The sequence below is a fragment of the Lagenorhynchus albirostris genome, chromosome 7 (assembly GCF_949774975.1).
Source record: "Lagenorhynchus albirostris chromosome 7, mLagAlb1.1, whole genome shotgun sequence".
Classification (NCBI taxonomy): domain Eukaryota; kingdom Metazoa; phylum Chordata; class Mammalia; order Artiodactyla; family Delphinidae; genus Lagenorhynchus; species Lagenorhynchus albirostris.
This window is the reverse complement of record NC_083101.1, coordinates 1,837,329-1,863,084: the sequence shown is the minus strand read 5'-3', so window position 1 is coordinate 1,863,084 and position 25,756 is coordinate 1,837,329. Positions and strand designations below refer to the sequence as shown.

Here is a 25,756-nt window from a genome sequence, read left to right as displayed (position 1 = left end):
GTGATGAAAGTGTTCTAAAACTGATTGTAGTGATGGTTACACAACTCTGAATAGACTAAAAACTACTGACTTGTACACTGTATGGGTAAATTATATGGTATGGAAGTATAGCTCAATAGAGCTGTTACTTTTAAAAAACACACTCGTGGCTTTTTGACCATCTAGAGGGGTGGGATAGGGAGGGTGGGAAGGAGACACAAGAGAGAGGAGATATGGGGATACATGTATCTATATATAGCTGGTTCACATTGTTATAAAGCAGAAACTAACACACCATTGTAAAGCTATACTCCAATAAAGATGTTTAAAAATAATAATAATAAAATAAAAAACACAGACACAGGGCTTCCCTGGTGGCGCAGTGGTTAAGAATCTGCTTGCCAATGCAGGGGACCCAGGTTCGAGCCCTGGTCCAGGAAGATCCCACATGCCGCAGAGGAACTAAACCCATGCGCCACGACTACTGAGCCTGCGCTCTACAGCTCACAGGCCACAACTACTGAAGCCTGCACGTCTAGAGCCCATGCTCCACAGCAAGAGAAGCCACAGCAATGAGAAGCCTGCACACCACAACGAAGAGTAGCCCCTGCTCGCTGCAACTAGAGAAAGCCCACGTGCTGCAATGAAGACCCAATGCAGCCAAAAATAAATAAAATAATTTTTTTAAAAAAAAGGAGGACTTGTACCCTTCTTAAAAAAAAAATACAGATACATCAAAATAAAATTTTTTAAAATGTTCAAGTGACCCACAGGAAGGCAAGGAAAAAAAACCCAGAGAAACAATCAAGAAGAAAATACAGAATCAAAAAATAAAATGGCAGGGCTTCCCTGGTGGCACAGTGGTTCAGAGTCCGCCTGCCGATGCAGGGGACATGGGTTCGTGCCCCGGTCCGGGAAGATCCCACGTGCCGCGGAACGGCTGGGCCCATGAGCCATGGCCACTGAGCCTGCGCATCCGGAGCCTGTGCTCCGCAACGGGAGAGGCCACAGCAGTGAGAGGCCCGCGTACCGCAAAAAATAATAATAATAATAAAATAAAATGGCAGATTTAAGCCCTGACATATCAATAATTCCATTAAATGTAAATGGCCTAAATGGACCAATTAAAAGACAGAGATTGGCAGAATAGATTTTTTTTTAAAGACTCAATTATATGCTGTCAACAAGAAACTCACTTCGAACATGATGATAAAAGCAAGTTAAAAAAATATATATACATATATATATGGCTGAATCACTTCGCTGTACACCTGAAACTATACACTTTGCTGTACACCTGGAACTAACTTGATTTAAATCAACTATATTTAATAAAACTTTGAAAAATTAAAAAATAAATCATGCAAACTTAAAAGAAAACAAGGGTTTCTATATTAATATCAAATAAAGCAGATTTCAGAGCAAAGAAAATTATCAGAGACAGAGAGGGACATTTCACAATGGTCAAGGGGTCAATCACCAAGAAGACATAGCAATCTTCTGTATGTACCAGACAACAGAACAGCAAAATATATGAAGCACAAACCAGTAGAAAGAGAAAAGAGAGTTGGGGACTTCAAAACCCTCTCTTGAACAACTGAAAGAACTAGAAAGTTAATCAACAAAGATACAGAGAACTAAACATCAGCTAACAGGATCCAAAAGACATTTACAGAACCGTCCACCACAAAACAGCAGAATACACATTCTTTCCAAGTGCCTATGAAACTTACACCAAGATCCTGGGCCAGGAAACAAACTTCAAGAAATTTAAAAGAACCGAAATCATACAGAACGTGTTCTCCAACCACAGCGCAATCAAACTGGAAATTAATAACAGAAAAGTAAGAGGGAAATCTCCAAACACTTGGAAACAAGCAACATTCCTCTAACTCATCCATGTGTCAGAGAGGAAGTCTCAAGGAAATCGGATTAAAAGAAAATGAAAATGCAATATATCAAAACTTGTGGGACACCACTTAAGAGCTGTGAGGAGAATTTACAGCACTAAGTACATGTGGTTCTCTTCTAGCAAGAGTGACAAAGAAAAAAGAGAAAAAAGACTAATTAATTACCAATATCAGAAAGGTATTGGGGGTATCACTACAGACCCTGCGGATGTCAAAAGAATAATAAGGCAATAATAGGGACAACTTTAACACATAAACTTGACAATCTAAATTAAATGAACCAATTCCTAAGGGAGGAGGGGACTACCACAATGAACAGAGCATTCAAATAGTCTTATAACTATTTTAAAAATTGAATTTTTAGTTTCAAAATTCTCAAAAAAGAAATCTCTAAGCACAGATGGTTTCCCTGGAGAACGCTACCAAACATTTAAAGGAAAATTAGCACCACATATATACAATCTTTTCCAGAAAACAGAAGAGAAAGAAACACTTTCCAATTCATTTTATGATTTATCCCAATACCAAAACCAAAGATGATACAAAGAAAGAAAACTACAGACCAGGGGTCCTTCGTGATATAGATGCAAAAATCCTCAACAAAATATTAACAAACAGATTTTAACAACATTTAAAAGGAATTATATACCATGACCAAGTGGGATTTATTCCAGGGATGCAAGCTGGTACAATATCTGAAAATCAGTGAAACCACATGAAAATATCATTCAATGCTTAAGAAGGATTTGACAATATTCAACATCCATCCATGATAAAAACTCTCAGAGAATTTCCTCAACTTGATATAGAGCATCTACAAAAATCTTACAGTTAACACTTTCTCCTCAAGATGGGGAACACAGCAAGGATGTCTGCTCACCACTCGTACTCAACACAGTGTAAGAGGCAAGAAAATGCACACAGATTGGAAGGAAGAAATAAAGCTGTCCCCGTTTGCAGGTGACAGGGTTGTCTTCGTAGACAACGTCACAGGATATAAGATAAACTGTACTTCTATTACAATTACTAGATTACTAAAATTAAGCAATTTTAAAAATTACTAAAATTAAGAATACAATACCATCTACAATCACTCAAAAAAAATACACCTACATGTAAATCTAACAAAACACTCACAGGACTTACATGCTGAAAACTACAAATTGAAAGAAATCTAGGTCTAACTAAATGGAGAGACATACCATGTTCATGGATTGAAAGACTCAACACAGTAAAGATGTCAATTCTCCCCAAATTGATATACAGGTTTAACACAATTCCTTTCAAAATTCCAGCAAGATTTTTTTGTAACCACAGACAAGATTATTCTAAAATTTATATAGCAGGGCAACAAAACTAGAATAATTAAGACCATTTTGGAAAAGAATTACATGGGAGGAATCAGTCTACCTGATTTCAAGACTTACTATATAGTTACAGTAATCAAGACTGTAGCGGGGGACTTCCCTGGTGGTGCAGTGGTTAAGTGTCCGCCTGCCAATGCAGGGGACACGGGCTCGAGCCCTGGTCCAGGAAGATCCCACATGCCGTGGAGCAGCTAAGCCCGTGCGCCACAACTACTGAGCTTATGCTCTAGAGCCTGCGAGCCACAACTACTGAGCCCACGAGCCACAACTACTAAAGCCCGCGCGCCTAGAGCCTGTGCTCCGCAACAAGAGAAGCCACCGCAATGAGAAGCCCGTGCACTGCAACGAAGAGTAGCCCCCACTTGCCGCAACTAGAGAAAGCCTGTGCACAGCAACAAAGACCCAATACAGCCATAAATAAATAAATAAATAAGAAATGGTAATTAAAAAAAAAAAAGACTGTATGGGGATAGACAGACGGCTAATGAACAGAATAGATAACCTTAAAACAGACCCACAAGTATGCCTAACTGATGCTTTACAAAGATGCAGAGCAATCAGTGGAGGATTGCCTTTTCAGCAAGTGGTAGTGGAGCAACGGCACGTCCAGAGGCAAAAAAAGTGACCCTCAAACTAAACTTCATGCTGATACAAAAATTAACCCAGAAAAAAAAAAAAAAATTAACCCAGAATGGATCAGAACCTAAATGTACAACTTAAAACTAGAAGAAAGTATAGGAGAATATTTTGGGGATCTAGGACTATGCAAAGAATTCTTCCATAAGGAAAAACTGAAAAACTTGATGACTTTATCCAAATTTAAAACCTCTGCTTGGAACCCCCCACCCCCCGCAGTGCAATAATGTTAAAAAAAAAAAAATCTGGAACAAGACAAGGATGCCCACTCTCACCAATTCTATTCAACATAGTATTGGAAGTCCTAGCCACAGCAATCAGACAAGAAAAAGAAATGAAAGGCATCCAAATTGGAAGGAAAGAGGTAAAACTGTATGCAGATGACATGACACTATATATAGATAACCCTAAAGACTCCACACAAAAACTACTAGAACCGATCAACAAATTCAGCAAGGTAGCAGGATACAAGATTAACCTACAAAAGTCTGTTGCATTTCTTTACAGTGAAAGTGAAATATCAGAAAGGGAAAATAAAAAAACAATCCCCTTGAAAATCGCATCAAAAAAATAATATACTTAAGAATAAACCTGAAAGACTTATATGCCGAGAACTATAAAACAGAGGAAACTGAAGATGATTCAAAGAAATGGAAAGATATCCCATGCTCTAGGATTGGAAGAATTAATATTGTTAAAATGGCCTTACTACCCAAAGCAATATACAGATTCAATGCAATCCCTAACAAATTACTCATGACATGACATTTTTCACAGAACTAGAACAGATAATCCTAAAATCTATATGGAACCATGAAAGACCCAGAATTGCCAAAGCAATCCTTAGGAAAAAGAACAAAGCTAGAGGCATAACCCTCCCAGACTGCAGACAATACTACAAAGCTACAGTAAGGTGTTGGCACAAACAACAGACATATGGATCAGTGGAACAGAATAGAGAGCCCAAAAATAAACCCATACACCTACAGTCAATTAATCTTCAACAAAGGAAGCAAGAATATACATTAGAGAAAAGACAGTCTCTTCAGCAAGTGGCATTGGAAAAGCTGGACAGCTGCATGTAAATCAATGAACTTAGAACACTCCCTCACACCATACACACACACACACACAACTCAAAATGGCTTAAAGCCTTAAATATAAGACACGATACCATAAAACTCCTAAAAGAGGACATGGGCAAAAAATTCTCCGACATAAAGCATAGCAATATTTTCTTAGGTCAGTCTCCCAAAAAAAGGAAAAATAAGTAAATGGGACCTAATCAAATGTATAAGCTTTTGCACAGCAAAGGAAACCATTAAAAAAAATGAAAAGACAACCTACAGAATGGGAGAAAATGTGTGCCAACAATGCGACCTACAGGGGATTAATTTCCAAAATACACAAACAGCTCATATAACTCAGTAACAAAAGAAACAATCAAAAAGTAGGCAGAAGACCTACATAGACATTTCTCCAAAGAAGATATACAGATGGCCAATAGGCACATGAAAAGAGGCTCAACATCACTAATTATGAGAGCAATGCAAATCAAAACTACCATGAGGTATCACCTCACACTGGTCAGAATGGCCATCATTAAAAAGTCTACAAATAATAAATGCTGGAGAGGGTGTGGAGAGAAGGGAACCCTCCTACGCTGTTGCTGGGAATATAAATTGGTGCAACCACTGTGGAAAACAGTAGGGAAGTTTCTTAAAAAACTAAAAATAGAGTTGCCATACGACCCAGCAATCCCACTCCTGGGCAATATACCCAGACAAAACTATAATTCAAAAAGATATACATGCACCCAATGTTCACAGCAGCACTATTCCCAATAGCCAAGACATGGAAGCAACCTAAGTGTCCATCGACAGATGAATGGATAAAGAAGATGTGGTACATATATACACTGGAATATTACTCAGCCATAAAAAAAGAATGAAATAATTCTTCATTTGCAGCAACATGGATGGACCTAGAGATTATCACACTAAGTGAAGTAAGTCAGACAAAGACAAATACCATATGGTAACACTTATATGTGGAATCTAAAATGTGATACAAATAAACTTATTTACAAAACAGAAATAGACTCACAGACATAGAAAACAAATTTATGGTTACCAAAGGAGAAAGTGGGTAGGGATGGGTAAATTAGGAGTTCGGGACTAGCAGATACAAACTACTATATACAAAATAGATAAACAACAAGATTCTACTATATAGCACAGGGAACTATATTCAGTATCTTGTAATAAACCATAATGGAAAAGAATACGAAAATGAGTATTATAGTACCTTGTAATAAGCCATGATGGAAAATAATATATATATATATATATATCACTTTGCTGTACACCAGAAACTAACATATCATAAATCAACTATACTTCAATTAAAGAAAACTCACAGGAGAATATTGATAACATGAAAAGAATTTGCAGTATGTTAACTGAAGACACCAAACTGTAAAACCGAATGTATGCTCAGAACCCAGTTTTTAAAATAAATGATATACATACACACGTGCTGGAAAAAAAAGAGGCAACTGGCTAAAGTCATAGACACTTCTCATGAAAGAGGACACACAGATGACACATTAGCACATGAAAGATGTCCACCACCTTTAGCCATCTAGGAAATGCAAATTACTACAAACGGATGCACTACAGACCTATCAGAATGGCTGAAACGAAAAACAACAACGCACCAAACGCTGGCAAGCATAGGGGAGAAGGACCGCTTCCAGAAACAGAGACCCGGGCAGTTACCGACTGTCAGAGGGGCGGGAGAGAGGAGGTGGGGGGCTACGAAAGGGCAGCCCCAGGGGCTTCCCGCAAAGGGTCCACTGCGTCTCTCAGTATTATCTTTCTTTTTTTCTTTTTTTTTTTTTTAATTTCATTTATTTATTTATTTTTGGCTGTGCTGGGTCTTTTCTGTGCGAGGGCTTTCTCTAGTTGCGGTGAGCGGGGGCCACTCCTCATCGCAGTGCGCGGGCCTCTCACTATCGCGGCCTCTCTTGTTGCGGAGCACAGGCTCCAGACGCACAGGCTCAGTAGTTGGGGCTCACGGGCCTAGTTGCTCCGCGGCATGTGGGATCTTCCCAGACCAGGGCTCGAACCTGTGTCCCCTGCATTGGCAGGCAGACTCTCAACCACTGCGCCACCAGGGAAGCCCTCGGTATTATCTTTCTTAATAGCAGCTGTAATAAGATATAACTCATACATTATAAAATTCACCCATTTCAAGGGTACTTCACTCCTTTCTATGGTCAAACAATACTCCGTCACAGGGATGGACCACTTCTGTTTATCCATCCATTCTGTACTATTCACAGCAGCACGTGAATCTATAATTATCTCAAAATACAAAGTTAAAAAAAAAAAGCAAGGGAAGAGATATGGGAACACGTATATATGTATAACTGACTCACTTTGTTATAAAGCAGAAACTAACACACCATTGTAAAGCAATTATACCCCAATAAAGATGTCAAAAAAAAAAAAAGCAACTGTGTGGTATATCAACCTAAAATTCCCGAAGTCCTCATTTACTTTAACACCCTATACTGATATTAAATTTAATTAACTACTAATGTTTAGATAGATGGATAATTTGTAAGGATAGGATCCAAACACTGGTCGGTAAGCTGAGCTTTAACACACACACTCTGCTTCCTACGCGTGCTCATCAGATTCCATGTCCACGTTCCCGGCCACTTTAACAAGGTGTGAGAGGCACGTGTGTGTGTTGGGGGGATGCTGACAGGTGTGCTCTGAGTTCGCCTGATGTGCTAAGACGTTTACGTAAGACAAGCAGGTCCCTATCGTGTCCCTCCTATCACCTGCAGCCCTCCTGATCAGGGAGAAGTTAGTTACGGGAGTTAAAAGGCGCAACTAATAAAACGGGGCTACTAGCAGCGCGGCTCACACCCAAGCACACCGAAGGGTGTGTTTCCTTATCACGGGGAAAAGAGGCATTCTGCCCTAAAGTGAAATGTCTGGTTGCCCCAGCACGTGAAAGCGGATGGGGAAGATAAAAACTAGGATGGACACAGGGAACACTGTGGGGGGTGCATAGAGAGGAATCTTTATTTCCTTGGGTTTATAATACCTGGACATGACAAGTCTGAAAAGAAGCCGTGAAACGTTAAAATTTGGGCAAAATTTGCTTGGTTTTGATGGGCTTATTCATAAGACAATTTTTTTAAGGTGCCTGTGGGTCCTTTACTGCCAAGCATTATATTTTGTAAAAGAAGAACCTGGTGTCATGTGAAAACGGTGACGGGTGCTGGTGTGTCGCCTCCGCATCGCTGCGGGATGAGGAGACCTGGGTGCTTCACCACCACCCTGACCGCACATCCGATCGCCCCAGGGTAACTTTCAGTACTTTGCACTAGTCACATCCTTGGTATTTTTTTTTTAATTAACATCCTTCTCTCCCCAAGCAGTTAAGGTTCCTTAGAAAGGTGTTACTGATTTCTAAGATTATTTTGTTAAATGTGTTGGGGAATGCTGGATTTGATGTCCTGCAGTTCTCAACTCCACGGGAAGAACTGCCCAGGAAGAGGCGTCAAGTCCGGAGCCAGCCTTCCTGGGCTCAGCTTGGCCCATCCAGTGCCGTCCATGGGAACAGAATCCTCACGTGTTCCCTTCCAGGAGCTCCACGCTGGCCTCCACCCTCACCGTCCATTTATGCTCTTAACTCTGGGAAACAGCAAGCAAACCCTCATGCTACGATTCTGCCTGATGCCCCTGCAGGATGTCCCTGCCTCCAGGCTGGCACTGCTCGCTGCCCTGTGAAAGAAGCCGACCCCATCTGGTCATCCACAGGCGGCTTCTGCTCCCTGGAAGCTGCAGGCCAGAAGGGGGCTGTCCACAAAGAGGGACGTGCTTGCCCACGTGCGCATCTCCCGAGGCGGCGCCCTGCGTGGGCTCGCCCTTAGACGGCTCCTACCCGACTATGGCAGGGGGCCAGGTCTCCAGATGTCTTTAGGTCCACGAAGTGATGGGCTGCTGCCCAAGGTCCATGCTGACCGCAATGACCAAGACCTAACTGTGGGGCTGGTCTTGGAATATTGGGGAAGAAAACCCTCCTCTTCCATCCCAAAGCAGCTCGAGCCCTCCAGGCAGCAGATTCACTTCTGCAAACTACACAAAACGTTCTGTACACTGTGTGCCTTCTCCCCAAGGCCTCAGAATTCAGAAACAAATACTTTTCCGGAGTCTCTTTCCCTTTCATGGCAATGTAGCCATCTGCAGCAGTTCCATGGGAATCTGGTCTCTTTTATTCCCTGACGGAGCTGGACAAGCTGAGCCTGAAGCCGGGGCCACCGCTGGCAACACGCGTGGGCTCCCAGGCTCTGGGGGGAGACCGGTAAGAGCAAAAACCCCCCTCTGCAGTGAGCGAGCTTCTTGAAAACGGACCTGAGCCTCCCTGTGAAATGCAGAGAAACTGACCAGCTCTAGCAGCTCCCCCGTGCCGCACAGCTCCGGTGGTGTCCTCCCCAGGGTGCCCTCTTCCCATGGCGTGTGATGAATCAGAACACAAAACCCGCTTCTAAAAACTATACTTGGAAATTACGATCACAGAGGGATGCTGAGTGATTATCGAAAGCTTGGAAATATGGTAAAGGGTGACTGTGCCCTTTCCATGTCACAGGAGGGACTGGCCAACGAGGCCACCAGGACTGTTTCATTCTCCAGGGGACTGTAGGTACCTCTGTTTGGTTTGCTCTCTGATATTGATTATGTCCCAGACGCTGTGACCCGCTAACTCTTAAACAAGGCTGTGCCCAGAAGAGATGCAAGTGATGATTTCTGCCCAGGAGCAAAGAGCGTTGCCCAAGGGGACCGGTGCTCTTGCCTGGGGGACACCCAGCAATTGTGTAACTAACTGAACAGTCTGAGTGCAACGTTCTTTCTTCAGTGGCTATAAATACACTCAGTTCCTCAAATGCTCTTTGATCGAGCTTTCCTGCTCAGACCATGAAATATTACTCAGCCTTAAAAAGGAAGGGAATTCTGACATGGGTACAACAAGGATGACCTGGAGAACATCGTGTCCAGTGAAATAAGCCGGTCTCCAGAAGACAAATCCTGTGGCATTCCACCCACGGGAGGACCTAGAGAAGTCAGCTTCATGGAGACAGTGGGGGCCGGGGGCTGGAGAAGAGGAGGGGCAGTGCGAGTTTTGTGGGGACAGAGCTTCAGTTTGAGAAGATGGGAAAATTCTGGAGACGGTGATGGTTGCACAACGATAAGAATATACTTAAAGCCACACTGAACTATACACTTAAAAATGGTTCAGATGGGGGCTTCCCTGGTGGCGCAGTGGTTAAGAGCCCGCCTGCCAATGCAGGGGACACAGGTTTGAGCCCTGGTCCGGGAAGATCCCACATGCTGCGGAGCAGCTAAGCCCGTGCGCCACACTACTGAGCCTGCGCTCTAGAGCCCACGAGCCACAACTACTGAAGCCTGAGAGCCACAACTAGTGAAGCCCACACGCCTAGAGCCCGCGCTCCACAACAAGAGGAGCCACCGCAATGAGAAGCACGCGCACCGCGACGAAGAGTAGCCCCCGCTCGCTGCAACCGGAGAAAGCCCGGGCACAGCAACGAAGATCCAACGCAGCCAAAAATAAATTAAGAAAAAAAATACATCAAACTGTGCGCTTGAGATCTTTGCCCTTTTCTGTAGGCTACACGGCCAAGTGTGCTTAAGATATCCACTTACATGGTAATAAAAGGTAGGCGGAAGCAGTGTGAGAACTGAACAATGAATTTAAATATTAGTTTGTCCTTCGTTACACAAAGGTGTGCTTTTTATTTTTTATTTTTTTATTTATTTATTTTGTTGTTGATGTTGCGGTACGCGGGCCTCTCACTGCTGTGGCCTCTCCCGTTGCGGAGCACAGGCTCCGGACGCGCAGGCTCAGCGGCCATGGCTCATGGACCCAGCCGCTCCGCGGCATGTGGGATCTTCCCGAACCGGGGCACGAACCCGTGTCCCCTGCATTGGCAGGCGGACTCTCAACCACTGCGCCACCAGGGGAGCCCTATTAATAGTTTTTTGATCATAAAATTTTCAGTGCTGCATATAAAAAAATCCAGGCACAAGTTTTTAAAAATATAGTGTCGAGGGCATAGGGGGCAATGCCTACCCACAGACACTGTGTCCACAGGCCCAAGGCCCAGGCATGTGCCCCACCCTGTGGTGGGGCAGCCCGGGTCTCCCCAAGACCCTCACTCCCCTAAGCCCTGAATCCAGAAAACCTCAGGTCCTTTGACCTCAGAATCCAGTTTCCTTGAGAAGAGCAGACATGTGTGTGGGGCGGGGCGGGGGAGGGGAGGCTCCCTAAATAATCCCAGGGCTGGTTTCAATGGCCTAAATTCCCAGGTCCTGTGTCCTCTTTTAATTCAAGTTCAGAATAAATGCCATTACCCCATTTTACAGATTGGGAAACTGAGGCTCTGGGTGGGGCAGGAACTTGCTCACTGGCCTGAGAACTGGAGCCTGGGTCTTGAGAGTAGACATGAGACCTCTTCATCCACAGACAGGACTCAGGACAAAATGCTCCTGGGCCAAAAGCAGACACCAGAGAGAGGAGGACGAAGGCCCTGGGCGTTGGCCACAAGGGCTGAGCAAAGCCCAGAGGAAAGAGCCACCACGGTGGGTGGGGTAGGTGGGGTCACGGGTCCTCAGGGCCACAGCACAGTCCCCTGCCTGGTTTCCTCTGCCTCATCCAGGGCCCCTGCGAGCGTCAGGGGAGCTGCAGGGGAGGCTGGGGGTGAGCGCTTGTGAGAACCACCTGCCCGGGAGGCCTGGAGAGCCGGGTGCCACCCTCGCCAGCAGCGGGCACTGTCACTGCACACTGCAGCCGCCGTTGCACCCCTGCGATTCCCTAACGGTTCCCCTGGGAGCACCGAAGGGAAATATGTTAATTCGACTTCAATCATGGCTTTTTAAAACAAAGTGCACACTACACTAATTTAGGGCACAGAACCTGAAAACTACTCATGCATGTGTCTGAGCCTCCCGTCCCGGGCGAGGGGGACCCCGAACATGAGGGGGCCAAGGGGGCAGGCGGCCAAGAGGGAGGCCCACCCGCCCAATCCCCAAAGGCGAGCCGCAGCGGGGGCCTGAGCCCGGTGGCATCAGCCGGGGTGCCGCCCCTCAGCTTCCAGGCAGAGGACGCTCCCTACCAGCAAGAGGCCCGACGGCCAGGGCCGGGCAGGTGGAGCAGGGTCTGCAGACCCCGGGCTGCCCAGGACCCCTGGGAGGGCCCAGCTCCCTGGTTCCTCAGCCCGTGACCACATCAAGGCACAGCCTGGAAGCGGGACCCCAGGCCCGCCCACCTCACCTCCGTCTCCAGCCTTGTGGGCTCTACAGCGGCCCGCAGGTCAGCCCACCGAGTGGGGTCTTAGACAGTGTTGTTAAGGTCACGGTCAGTGCAGAAGTGGCCCGGCCCAGACTGCACGGAATCAGCTGACAAAGGACACTGGTGCCCTTGCTCGGCGTAGTTTTCAGGGGGTGGCGCAGGTGGGGGCTCTCCTCTCCAAGCACCCGGGAGGGGGTGCCCTCCAATACCCCAAAGCAGAAAGGGCCCGGGGAGAGGACGCCAGCCAGACGCCTGAGCCAGGAGGCCCGTGGGCAGCACAGACTCTCCAGCAGCCCCGGGACCCGCCAAGCACCCTACACACCTGGGGTGTCACATGTTTCCAGACGGTGCACTTTGGGGTGAGGGGGCTGGAAGGCAGTGAGAGAAACAGACCAGTTCCCAGCACTCGTGTTAAGGCGACTTTAAGGATGAGTAACCACACCTGTGCTGTTCATCACCATGACGACAGCACTTCCGGGCCCTCCCGGCACCCGAGGTCCCACTGGTCCCTCTCCGTCACAAGCAGCTGTGACTGTGGCCCCAGGAAGGCCCCGTCTCCACGTGGGCCTGGGCAGGAGCCAGTGCCCTGCTTCTCCAGCTGCATGGGGGCAGCGGGGCCGGCCTGGGGGCCGGCAGCCCCTCCAGGAGGCACGGGGACGAAGGGAGGTGCTGGAAGAGGCTGACCTAGAAACACCGCAGCCCGGGGTCACGGGTCTCCAATGGTCTCGGGGAAAAGAAGGTCCGTTCACACGTGTCCGTATGTTCTGGAACCAACGAGGGACACAGGAAGGAGTTCCCTAGAAGAGAGACCAAATCAAACTCAGAACTCGGGACCCACCAGGCTCCCAGGCCGCTGGAAACCCAGAGGGAAGGGTGGCCGGGGGGACGCAGGCCGGCCAGCTCCCAAGGGACTACCTTGGCCCACCTCGTTAACCAACGCCCTGCAAGCATCACTCCCCTGGCCGCCCGGACCAGCCGAGGCCAGGGCAACAGGCCAGCACCAGCCCTTCGTCCTGCCCAGGCCGGGCAAGTGCTCCCCCCGCTACGAGCTGTCGGGAAGGCGGTGCCGGGCACCCGCGTCCACCGCGGCTGTAACAAATTCCCTCGTGAGGTTTCTTGGAAATCAGTGGCTGCAATGTAATCACAGCTGCCGGGACTCGGAATGAGCCCGCTCGGGGGCTCTGTGCAGTTAAAGTTATTACGAAAGCTCAGTTAAGAAACACTGAGGAAGGGCTTTCCTGGTGGCGCAGTGGTTGAGAATCTGCCTGCCAGTGCAGGGGACACGGGTTCGAGCCCTGGTCTGGGAAGATCCCACATGCCGTGGAGCAACTAGGCCCGTGAGCCACAACTACTGAGCCTGCGCGTCTGGAGCCTGTGTTTCCGCAACAAGAGAGGCCGCGATAGTGAGAGACCCACGCACCGCGATTTAGAGTGGCCCCCGCTTGCCACAACTAGAGAAAGCCCTCGCACAGAAATGAAGACCCAACACAGCCAAAAGTAAATACATAAATAAATAAAATTTTAAAAAAAAGAAACACTGAGGAAGAACTGAAACCTTCAGGAATACCCGAGAGCCAGGGGAGGGGCGACCCCTCACCCCCACCCCACCCAGGATGAGGACACGCTGCCCCTTCCTGCTGGTCCCTCGTGCGGCCATCCTCACCCAGGGTCAGTCTGTCCTGACCCAGCTCCGTCCACCCGGATGCACCTGGCCCAGGTAGCCGCTGCCACCCGGGGGCTCCGGCTGTCTTTGCCCCACCACAGCCCACCAGGGCAGCACCCTGGAACCCCAAGAAACCCACAAGTGGGCACAGCTATCACCACCCCCGGCTCTGCTCTGTGACTCACCCCTCAGGCCCTTGTTTCCTCACATGACATGAGCGGGCACAAGACGCTCTCCAAGACGCTCGGCCCTGGCGTGGCCTGACGGCAGCTCTGGGCCAGCTCACCATCGAGGCAAGACCATGACCGCCTGGGATTCCCTGCAGAGGGCGGGGCCGGGGGGGTCTGACGAAAGGGAGCAGCCAGCGGGGCCATCCCAAGCCTCCCCCTTGTGGCCTTGTGCCCGTGGCTAGACCTGCCTTCTCCCCGGTGCCCGTGGGGTGCCCTCACCCAAAAGGCATGGGGCAGGGCCCTCGGAGTCACGCCGAGCGACACACAGGGGAGTCAAGGTGAGGCCTCGTGGGCGCTGCGGAGCAAGGCCCCCAGGCAGTGCCTCCCCTTCTGGCACAAAACCCACCCCCAGAGCCCCCGGTGGGAGGAAGGCCGGCCCTGCCCACACGCCTAGAGACAGGCCGGCGGGTGGAGGGGTCCCGGGCCGCTATGCCCAACGCCCGTCAGCGGCCAGCCGGCCACCGCAGAGCCCTGGTCCCACCATCCTCGTGCAGGTGAGGCCGGCTCGCAGGCAGAGCGGTCCCACCGGCCACTCCCAACCTGCAGGTGTTTCCTCCTGTCCTTCTCCCCGCAAGGAAAAACAGACACGTTTGCCAGAAGCAGCCGATCTGATCTTGCTAACTGTACCCTCACATACGGACCACTTCTGACCAGGGTTTCATGCCGACTGCCTCGACCCTGTCCAACCTCGGAGCCAGAGGGCTGATCCTGTGAGTTCTGAGGCTGCGAAACTCCTACCACTCCTAACTCCTACTCCATGAGACGTGCACGCTGACATGAAAGTCATCAGACCAAACCCCCCACGCCCTCTTTCCGATGGAGAACTCCACGCGGGCAAACAGCCTTTCTGGCGCTGGGCTGGACACCTCACAACCCTCTGAGCTGCAGAAGTGGGGCCATCCCACCAGACAGGAGGCCTGGGCGCTCCAGCCATCCCCAAGAGAGCGGAGCCAGTGGCCAAACAGCCCGGCTGGGCGTTCTAGAGGACCTGCACAGGAGGTCAGAGGGCGGGGGGCCCAGCCTGAGATCAGGAGACACGGGGACAGTACGGCAGCTCCTTCCAGGATTGGGGAGGGGGCAGCAGCCATGGAGAAAAGGGAACAGGGGCAGGTAGACACTTTGGCCTTCACCCCTCCGCTGGGGTGAATAGGGTTCCCCAAATCCATGTCCACCTGGAACCTCAGAATGTGACCATAAGTAAACCAAGTTCTCTGCAGGAGCAATTAGTTAAGATGAGGTCTTAGAGTATTTAGGGTGGGCCCTGAAGCCAACGACTGGTGTCCTAAGAAGAGGGAAACCTGGACACAGGAGAAGCCGTGCGGCCGGGGGCTGGGAGAGGCGGGAGGGAGCTCGGCCCTGCGATGCCTTGACGGGGGGCTCTGGCCTCGGAACGGGGGAGCGTACACCTCTGCTGGTTCAGTCGGCCCAGTTGGCAGGGCTGTGTCTCAGAGTCCTAGGAAACTCACAACCCCCCAGCCCGCTGACGCCGACCTTGACCCGGGATCTGAGGGAACAGGGGCCTGCTGGTTTCGGACAGACCTGATCAGACTCAGACAACACCTGCCAAGTACCAGGATGGCCCCGGTGCAGCCCCAGGTCGGGAGATGGAGGACACACGGGAAACGGTGCTAGGGAAGCCGCTTCTCCCCACCCCCGCTCCTTCCCAGGGCTCATCGTGGGCAGGAGGGGGCCAGGCTTGGGTACACCTCCTACTTCATCCTCGCAGAGCCCCACAGCCCAGAGGAAGAGTGGGCCAGGGGCCAGAGGCTGTGACAGCAGCAGCCCAGAGCCCAGCTCAGAGCTTCTCCATGGGGGACACTGGAGGGACGTGGCCACTGACAGCCAGGACGGGACCCGCCTTTCTGGGAGCAGCCGGTGCTGATGAGACCCGACACCCCTCGCCACTCAAGAGCCTCCCGTTCCAGGGCCAAACACCCAACTCCCCCCCGCACACAGGGTCCTGTGCAGCCCACCGCTCACCCCTGCCCCGCACCCCGTATCCTGCCCTGCTCCCACACACAACCCTGGCCGCGACCCCCATGCTGGGGTTGCTTTAGAAACACACACACCAGACAAATTCCCCCAAGTGACTGGACAAAATCCCCACGGGCCACCGCCAGCCGGCAGGACAGGGGCACGGCCGCAGCGCCGCTGTCCGAGACGCGCCCAGACCGGGGGCCTTCTGCAAAACTGGCCCGGGCTCTGGGGGCAAGGTCACGAGAGCCAGGGAAAGACCTCAGATCCTGCAGCGGCTGAAGAAGCCTAAGAGACACAACGAGACTTGGATAGACACGAGCACATCCGTGTTCACACAGCGCCACTCACAACAGCCAACCGTGGAAACAGCCACGTGTCCTCGGACAGAGGAAGGATAAACCCAACGGGGTCCATCCACGCGGTGGACTAAACTCAGCCTTAAAAAGGAAGGAGATCCTGACACAGGCCCAGCAGGGACGAGCCTCACAGACATCATGCTGACCAAAGGCCAGACGCAGAGGACAAATCCTGTGTGATGCCACTCGTGTGCGGCCCTAGAGGAGTCAAACCCACAGAGACACAAAGTGGACGGCGGGGCCCGGGGCTGGCGGGGGGGAGGGGAGCGAGTGTTTAATGGGGACAGAGTGTCAGTTTGGGAAGATGAAAGAGTCCTGGAGACGGATGTGGTGACGGTTGCACAACAATGTGAATGGACTCAATGCCCCTGAACTGTGTGCTGGAAAGTGGTTAAGATGGTAGGTTTTACGTGCAAGTAACTATAATTTTTTTTAATTAAAATTTTAAAAGCAGACCTGACAGGTGCCTGGGACAGGAACTCCACAGTGACCCTCTGGCTGTACAGGGCCCAGGCATGGGAGCCACTGGGGCCGTTCGGTGACCGCTGGAGCTGCGGTGAGGCGGGGAGCGGGCAGCCCTCGTTTCAGTGGGTCACCCAGCAATAAGGGGCCACTACTCTCAAACGGTCTGGAAGAAGTTCTGTGGTCGGTACGTGCAGTTTCTCTGTAAGTTTAATATTGTGCATCTTTTAACCCTTTCCTCAGGAATCAGAACTAGCGTCCCCAGCTGCCAGCGCTGGGCAGAGGGTAGGGGCACCTCCACCACACTCAAGACCTGTGACGGTGACAGCGGGGCCAGGAGGCTGGAGGAAGCCAAGTCACCGTGCCCCCACCCCGGAGAAGGGGTGCCTAGTCCTGGGTAACGCCCACCCCCTGGGGTCCACCCCAAGTCCTGGCCAGACGTCCTGAAAACCCCCAGAAACGAGTCTCTGAACGTGGCGGGGACCCCCCCTTCTGAGCTTGAGCACTGAGCAGCAAATCACGTCGCCTGTCCTCCCAGGAGAGAAGCCCCATGATGCCAGGCAGCGGGGGGGGGGACAGAGGAGCCCCCCAAGCAGAGCTGGGGGCCAACTCCCAAGGAGGCCTGGTGGGGGGACTTCCCACTTTCCCTGGGTTACCGAGAATGTGAAGCAAGGCCCAGCGCAAAACTGCACGGCAGCCTCCCAGGCCCTCAGGCCCTCGCCCGGCCGGGCGGCCACCTGCACCGGGGCCACACTGGGGCCGCTGGGCTGGCAGAGCCGCGCGGGAAGAGGAGCGAGGGGCACCCGAGGACCCAGCTCCTCCTCCAGGAGAGACCCCGAGGCCCATGCCATGAGCCCCCTGCCAACGTGCCCCCTCTCAGCCCCGCCACAGCTGCCTGAGGTCTCGGTCCGGGAATGGCAGGGCCCCCGAGGTCCAGAGGCACAACGCCCGGTGCCCCGCCTCACCGCCTGGACGCCGTGGCCTCCTCCAGACCCGTCCTGGGCACCCACCTCCTCCCGAGGCATCTCCGCTCTTACTTTCTCTTTGCCCCCATTTCTTGGCCATTTCTTCTCACGTCATGCCCTTATTTTTCTTCTGCGGGACGGAAGAGACACGGGGAGGAAGGACTTGGAGGGCCGCGGTGGCCCCAGTCTGCGCTGCAGTTTGGGGTCCAGCCCCAAGGACTCCGCTGAGACCCACCTCCCTCTCCTTTCCAGGCTGCTTCCCGGGACAAGGATGGGCCGCTAAACTGGGTTATGACAATTAACACAAATTCTGCCTCCTGTCCCCAAACTTATGTAACCGCAGACACTCTTGTCTCAGGAAAATCCTCCTCTGTCGGTGGCCCCATTTCCCGCCCTCGACCCCGGCTTAGCTCCTGAGCCAAAGGTCCTTCCAGAATTCCCAGCCTGCGCTGGCCCTTCATGCCCGCGGTCCAGGCGCTCGTCGGGGCAGTGGCGACTGTCCATACGTCTGGCTGTCCACCCCCCTGGGCAAGCACAGGGTGGAGCCAGACGGCCAGCAAGGCCGCCCCTACTTCTGAGACGGCCCCTCCCCTCCAGGCACTAAAGGGTTTCTGCGCCCACCTGGCCACACCGGGTTGACTAGGGTCCCCCCAGAATTCCTGCCCATCTGGAACCTCAGAATGTGACCTTATTTGCAAACAGGGTCTTTGCAGATGTAATTAGTTAATATCTTGAGATGGGAGTGATACGACTACAGGCCAAGGAACGTCCAGGATTGCCGGCACCGCCAGACGCTGGAAGAGGCCAGGATTCTCCCCTACAGCCTCCAGACGGAGCCAGCCCTGCCCACACGTTGATTCTGGACCTCTGGCCTCTAGACCGTGAGAGAGTAAATTTCTGTTGCTTTAAGCCCCCAGGTTTACGGTCATTTGTTACCCAACCCCAGGAAACTGATCTCACCCCCGCCCCTGTTACACGCCAGGGCGACTGCAAGGCTCACGCCCCTTCCAGCCTGTCCTCTCCACCGGCAAACAAACATCGCTGCCCTCCTGGAGCTGAAGGACCCCACGGGGAACCCCCAGAGCAGTGTTCACAAAATAGGGGGGATGCACCACCCTTGGTAAGGAAGGGAGCCACCTTCAGACTCGAGGAGGGGGCAGGTGTGAGTGGGCAGTCAGGGCCACACGCCAATCCCACCACCGCTTTCCCACGCGTCTGCCGGGCCCGACATCGCGGCAACACTCACTCAACAGGTAGCACAGGGACCAGTGGCGAGCCTGGGGGACGTGAGCCTCCAGCCCCTACCCTGCCCGGAAGCCTCCACTGGGTCCATCCTGCCCCACTGCTCCCCGTGTCCCCCCCCCCACCTCCTCCCAACGCAGACAAGGGGTGAGGGATGGTGTGGAGGAAGGGGACAGACTCGGCCCAGTGTCCTGAGACACGGCCAGGAACCGATGATGGCTGATGGGCCGGCCATGCAGGGGTGTGGCCCCGGAGGGACCCGCCCGTGCCGCACACCCCACGCACATCCCCATCCCGGCAGAAGGTTTCCCGGAGAAGCCAGCGGGCAATTTGCATAATATTCTTTGCAAGTTAATATCAGCCTCTGATAATGATCTCGGCATAGCTGGAGCGCTGAGGCGGCTGTTACAACACTAAGTAATCATATTTTAAATTATGTTTCCCTTTATAGAAAGGTGTTGCAAAAACACACAGACATGAAATCTGTTGCAGCCCCCTGCCAACCACCTGACCAGCTTCCCAGCGCCACGGCTGTCACTGCAGCACGGGGGCTGGCGAGACCCGGGCCGCCCGGGCCAGCCCCGCGTCCCACACTGCCCGGGCCTCACCCGGGCCAGGGGTGCGTCCCAGCAGGGGCACCGCCCAGATCTGAACCACCACGGGCTCCGGCCACGGTCAAGGGTGAGTCCGTGCAGAGAAGTTAACAGAGCACCTAGGGCTTGCTCTCATCGGGGGTCCCAACTCCCCTGGGGGTAGGTCAGGGGGGCGCTCCCCATCCCCACAGCCCCCAGCCCCTGCGTCGGGCTGGAGACTCCAGTGCCCACGCCACCAGACTTCCAGGCGCGTGTCGTGTGGCGGACGCGGGATCCTGAAAACTCAAAACCATCGGCGCTTCCAGAACTTCCCTGTTGCAGCCCCTTACCCAGCAGCTGGACTCGGGGACCCAGCCCCGAAAGGCGAGCTCATCCTTGACCCCTGCACACCCACAGCCCGACTGCGGCCACGGCACACCCTCCCGCCACGGGTGAGCCGGTCCTGGCATGGACGCAGGTCTGAGCACACGGCCACACTCGGTCCCCCTGGGGGCGCCACAGGAGCAGGGCCTGCGTGGACGGTCACCCACAGGGATGCAGAGAGGACCGAGGCCAGGACCTGGAGGAGACAGGGGGCCCACGGCCGCCACCAAGGGGAGCCCCTTCTCTCCTTTTCTCTTCATGCAGGAGCGGGGCCCACCACTCAAGCTCTATTTTCTTAAAAGCTTTCTTTTTTTTATTAAAAAAAAAAAATCCAATTATAGCACAAATCTCTCAGCAGGGGTCAGTGTGGAATACGAATAACTGAAGTTAATGGACATGACACAGGCGAGATTAATGCCTAAAGGGTTTCAAAAGTTGTATGATGCAGATTTCATCAACATTTTAATTGTAATGTATCTTTTTAATCTTCTCTCACCCTAATGGCTTTACATGGCCAAAAAAACTGCTGACAACAACAGAAAGTATCAATATACAAAATTTCACAAAGGCGCTTAGCAGTGCAATGGAAACTAAATTAAAGGAGCAAAACTATGTTAACACTGTGATTTTAACAGCACAAAAGTCGGAATGGAGCAGAGGCGGCTGCTTCTCCTTTCTTGGCGCAGAGACTGGGATGGGCGAGTTAGGAAGACAGGCAGATGCCCAGGGCTAGGGTGGGGACCCAGGACAACCCGGGGGCACAGGGAGCAGACTTCCTGCAAAGACCACCAGCAGCGTGGGGAACGCCCGGCCCCTTCCCCACTAGCTGGACTCCAGGCAGTGTCCAGGAGGCGGAGGGAGGGAGGCACTCATCCAGAAAATGCCAGCCATCTCTGGGGATGGGGAGGGGACATCTACAGGTGTCACCATAATGAAGGGGGCATTTTGTGGGGCAAGGGCTGTGTGCAGACGAGCTGGCACCCCGCCCCCAGCCCACAGTGAGGGGCCCTCGGTGGCTACGGCCTCCAACTTTCAAAAATGGCGTCTCAAGACATACACTTGGCCCAGACTACCAAGTATCCAGGAGATTTTTATTTTCAATCAACAAACACTCCTGGAGCACCAAACCTGTGCCTGCTGCTATATCTGATGCTTCGCCCCAAATCGAGGACCTGGGGGCTGGGCCTGATGCTGGGCCTGGGGGCCAGCCAGCCCTGGGCCTGGGACACAGCCCCACAGCCGGCGGCCGGGCTCACTGCTCACCCCAGTGACTATATATGGGCACTTTCAGGCCCCTGCGGTCCCCGCCCCCGGCCCTGCTGCTTCCCAGGCACACAGGCAGACACGGGGCGGGGCCCAGGAGCTCCCGGCCCATCCATGGCCATGTGCCCTCCTGGATGCCAGGGCCCAGGGCCAAGAGGGAGGGGGAAGATTCCTTCAGAGAGACCCAGAGCCAGCCTCTCCTTTCCGTGGGACCAGAGACCAACACCTCAGAGAAAAGTATGCCTCCATCCGCCCTGGAGACCGAGAAGCAGCCTCCCCTTAAAGGGGCATGAACCCCTCACTGGCTCTGGTCCACCTCCAGGGAGGGGGCACCTCCACAGGGCCCCCAGGCGGGGCCTGCTCACCTTGGGCCTCGCAGCAGTAGCATCACGACACACAGGCCAGGGTGGGGCTCAGAGGGGGTACGTTACCCACCCAAGGTCACAAAGCCTTGAGCTGGATGTGACCTGAGAGAGACCTCCGAGGTCCTGCTCCCAAGGGCCTCCTTGCCCGGACCCAGGTCCAGCCAGCGGAAGCTGGGGGCGGGGCAGGCCCCAGAGAGCCGGCGCCGCAGCGGATTCCAGCTCCGTTTCTCCTGCTCAGACCGGCTCCCAGGCCCAGGCAGGGGTAAGCGGCCCCCCACTGTCCATGTCCTCATGGGGGCTGCGCCACTCTGAGGATGCCAACCACAAAGGCAGCCACCAGGGAGCTCGGCTCCCAAGTTCACGTCCCAAACACCTCTGTGCCTGCCCCACCTGCTGAGACCCTCCCCCACAGGGCGCCTTCTTCCAAAACCTGAACTTTAAATGACAAAGGCCAGAGGCCAGGGCAGAGCAAGGCCAGCTCCCAGCGAGCAGGCAGCTGCAGGTGACAGACACAATGAGGGAGCCGGGGCCAGCCGGGAAGCATACTTTGCAAATGATCTCATCGAGAGCCAGGCCTGGTGAGAGCAAGGATTTGCTAAAAGAGAAACAGAGGTCGCCAGGATCCCTGGCTGCTCAGAGGCAGGGTGGGTGGCAGTGGCGCCTCGGGCCTCGGCCTCGCTAAGGGGACTGCTTCCCCCGGCCAGCGGGCTGGGTTCCTGGAGCCCAGGATGGCTGGGGGGGGGGGGGCTCGGGGGGGCGGGGGGGGGATGTAGCCTCCCAGGCACAACCTCGGTGGCTCAGGACACAAGGAAAGAGGGAACGAGGCTGCGGCGGGCAGGGGAGGACACACAGGCTTCACCCAGGGCCACGGCGTGAGGGGGTCGCTCTCATCTCTGAACTGAGGCGAGGACACCAATGAAGATGCTGGCTCTGGTCCTAAATTCCGGCCCCACCTGGAAGTACCCGAGGGCCAGACGGCTCACCTCGGGGAGGACCAAGGGGATGCCCGGGAAAGCGTGCTGAACGCAAATGAGGCGTTCGGAGAGGCCTGGGCAGGGTCTAGAACGCGGACGGGCCGGGCAGCGCTCTCTGCAGACCCGGCAGGCGGGCAGGCAGGCAGTGAGAGGCCCTGAAGCCCCTCACCAGCCCCCAGTCGGACCCCAGCCCCAACCAAACTTTACAAGCTCCTGAAGTGGGGCTGCCCACAGCCAGCAACAGCTCTGGGTCCAGCCAGGGACCGGCGGCCCCTGTCCCTGTGGAGGGAGACACCCCTCCAACTGTACCGAAGACATTGCTCCCCTTCAAAAGACCAGGCCTGAAGGCCAGGTTCCTTGGGCCGGGACACCCCTCGGGGACACCGGCCACGGGAAGGAGCCAGGCCCAGGCCAGCTAACACGATAGATCCTCAGCTGGAAGGCAGCTTGTCTTGTCCCAAGAACGCAGCCCGGGTCAAGTTCCCCAAGCGCGCCTGTTACACGGGGGTCTGCAGGCTCTTGGGAGAAACACGCTGGAGAATCAGGAGCGAAGGGCCGTGATCTGGGCCGCAGTTCCCGCTCAAACGGCTCAGCAGACGTTCCCCACCCTGCCCCCAGCCAGGGCAGCTCATCTCACCCCCCACACCCCAGCAGGACAACAGAACCCAGGGAGGGACCAGGTCGGAGAAGAGCCGGGCGAGACGGGACAGGGTAACCTGGAAGGGGGCAGATTGGCCATGGGCCGCAGGGACAAGACTTGCTTCCCCGGGGTGGAGGGAATGAGGCCTCTGTAGGCCTGAGACTCCCAACCCTACAGATGGTGAGTGCAGTGGATGGTACCAGAAGGCCCACGGCCTGGAGGGAGTCCGTGTCCGGTGCAGCCCATACCTGCCTCTGCATTCCTGGGAGCACAGACCTCAGAGGAAGAGGCGGGGGGTGGAGCCCTGGGAACATCCTTGAAAGGGTCAAAGCCACATTTCTTACTTTCTGTCCCAGGAGGGGTCCCAGGCCCACCCCAGCCCAGGCTGCAAGTCAAGCACGCTGAGCCCTAGAGGCAGAGGTGCCCGAGGAACGTAGGCTGTGAATGTCAGCTCAGCACTTACCATCAGCACCGTCTCTCTTGTATGAATAATGCATCTCACGTGTTCGTTGGAAAACAGAGAGAGGCTTTAAGGGTTCTGTTAAAAGTCACCCACGAGCCCACCTCCCAAAGACAGGCTCTCTTGAGTGTCCCAGCACATCCAGGACAAAGAACCCAGACGCACTCCGGGCAGCCAGGGTGGCCTGGTGTCCCCGTGTCAGAAAATGCACAAGCTTTTTCTCCTGGTCCAAGATTCTGCAGGAGGCTCGGAACGGCTGCAGAGCAGAGGCCGGCCGAAGCCGGCTCCGAGTCAGCGCGGTTTCAGACACCACGTCCGGCGCCCACCCCGCCTGGGTGTGACCACCGAGAACCGATCTCTGCCACTGAGAGGGGACGAGGGATATCCTGTTCTACTGCTGTGCCCCTTCCAGCCAGCTCACCGAAACAGCAGGGGGCCAACCACCCTGGGTCTCCCCCCTCCCATCTCCTTCACTCAGGCTCCAGCCAAGGTACCAACAAACGGTGGCTTGTCCCACGGGAGAATGCCAGCGGCCTCCTGGGAGGGGTGGACACCACAGAGGGCCACGGGGAGAGGGGGAGGGGGGTTGTTGGAAGGTGGAGGGCAGTGCCCGCTGCTTGACCCTTCACCTAACTCCTTGTTTCCTCATCTCTAAAATGGAGCCAACACTTGAAGATACCTCTCCTGGGATCTGTGCGGAGCTTAGACGACACCCCGCACGGAGTGCTGAGAAGCACCTGTGCCGAGACCAGGAGAACCGCGTCCTTTGTCATCAGGGCAAACTGGGGGGAGCGAGGGGAGAGGGGTCTGGAGCTCAAGAGGGAAGCGGAGGGGAAGGTGGGGGGATGGGAAGGGGAGACCTGGAGAGAGACCCGGACCAGACCAGACCAGACGGGTACAGGGGTGTGCGTGCAGGGTGCTCAGAAGACCAGCTCTACCAGATGGCCAGCCCACGGACGGTGCTCTCCCCCCGCCCAGCCCCCCACCACACAGGACAGGCTCAGCTAGAACAGCCAGCCAGGGGACACATGGCTGGGTGCCCAACAGGTCCCTCCCTCGGACGGCCCAGGAGGGAGGGGCGTGTCCCCGGGGCCGTGTCCCCAGGCCGAGCCCGCGCGGGTTGCCCACCCCAGAGAGCTGGGCTCCGTCCGTCCGGTCGGGGGAGACCTAGTGTCCCGAGCGCCCCGAGAAAGCCGGCAGGAGAGGAGACGCTCGGAGCCCGGGTCCCCGCTCGGCGGGGCGGGGCGCGGCCCGGCCCGGGCGAGCGCCTCCCCAGGCCCGGACGCCGCCGGCCAGCTCCGCGGGCGGCGCGCGGCGCGAACTTGGGCACTGCGGCAGGCGAGGGCGGGCGCGCCGCGGAGTTCGCGGGAAGTGCGGCGGTGGGACCCGCGGGCGGCGCGAAGTTGGGGTACCTGCGGGCGCCGGCCCGGTCCGGCCTGCAGTAGGAAGTGCTCCGGCGGCCCGGCGCTCCGGCTCACATGGACTTTCTCCGGCCGCGCCCAGCACCGGGCCGCACCGCGGCGGGCGGGGCGCGCGGGGGAGGCGCCGCGGGCCGTTTAAAGGGACAGCGCGCCGGCCGCGCGCGCGCACTCGCCGCCCCGGGGCGCGCCGCCCCGCCGCCAGGTGGGCGCCCTGGGAGGGGCAGGGGCGGGGGGATCCCCGGCCCTGAGGTCCGGGGTTGGTGGGGGTGGGGGGGCGGCCGTTCCGCGCCCCCTCCGTGCGCCCCCTCCGCAAACTCCTGGCGTGCGACTCTGCGCCGGGCACTGAGCCGGGGCCGGACGCGGGAAGGGCAGGGGCGCCGACCCACACCCTCTCGAGGTGTGGAGCCCCCGGTCCTGGGGCGTCCCCTCTCCGCGGCGGCCGCGCTTGCACGGGGCAGGCTCCGGGATGCTGGGCCAAGTGGCGCCGCCGGCTGGAGCGGGT

The 25,756-nt window shown here is 54.5% G+C and overlaps 1 protein-coding gene across 1 annotated transcript in view; it reads right to left on the bottom strand.

Moving 5' to 3' along the window:
- The window catches only part of NACC2 (NACC family member 2), a 69,887-nt gene extending 44,531 nt beyond the window's left edge, over positions 1–25,356 (bottom strand). Inside the window, exon 1 of the mRNA XM_060153778.1 lies at positions 25,246–25,356. The gene's annotated coding sequence lies outside the window, so the exon portion shown is untranslated. The remainder of the gene's footprint in view (positions 1–25,245) is intronic.
- Positions 25,357–25,756: the final 400 nt, after the last annotated feature.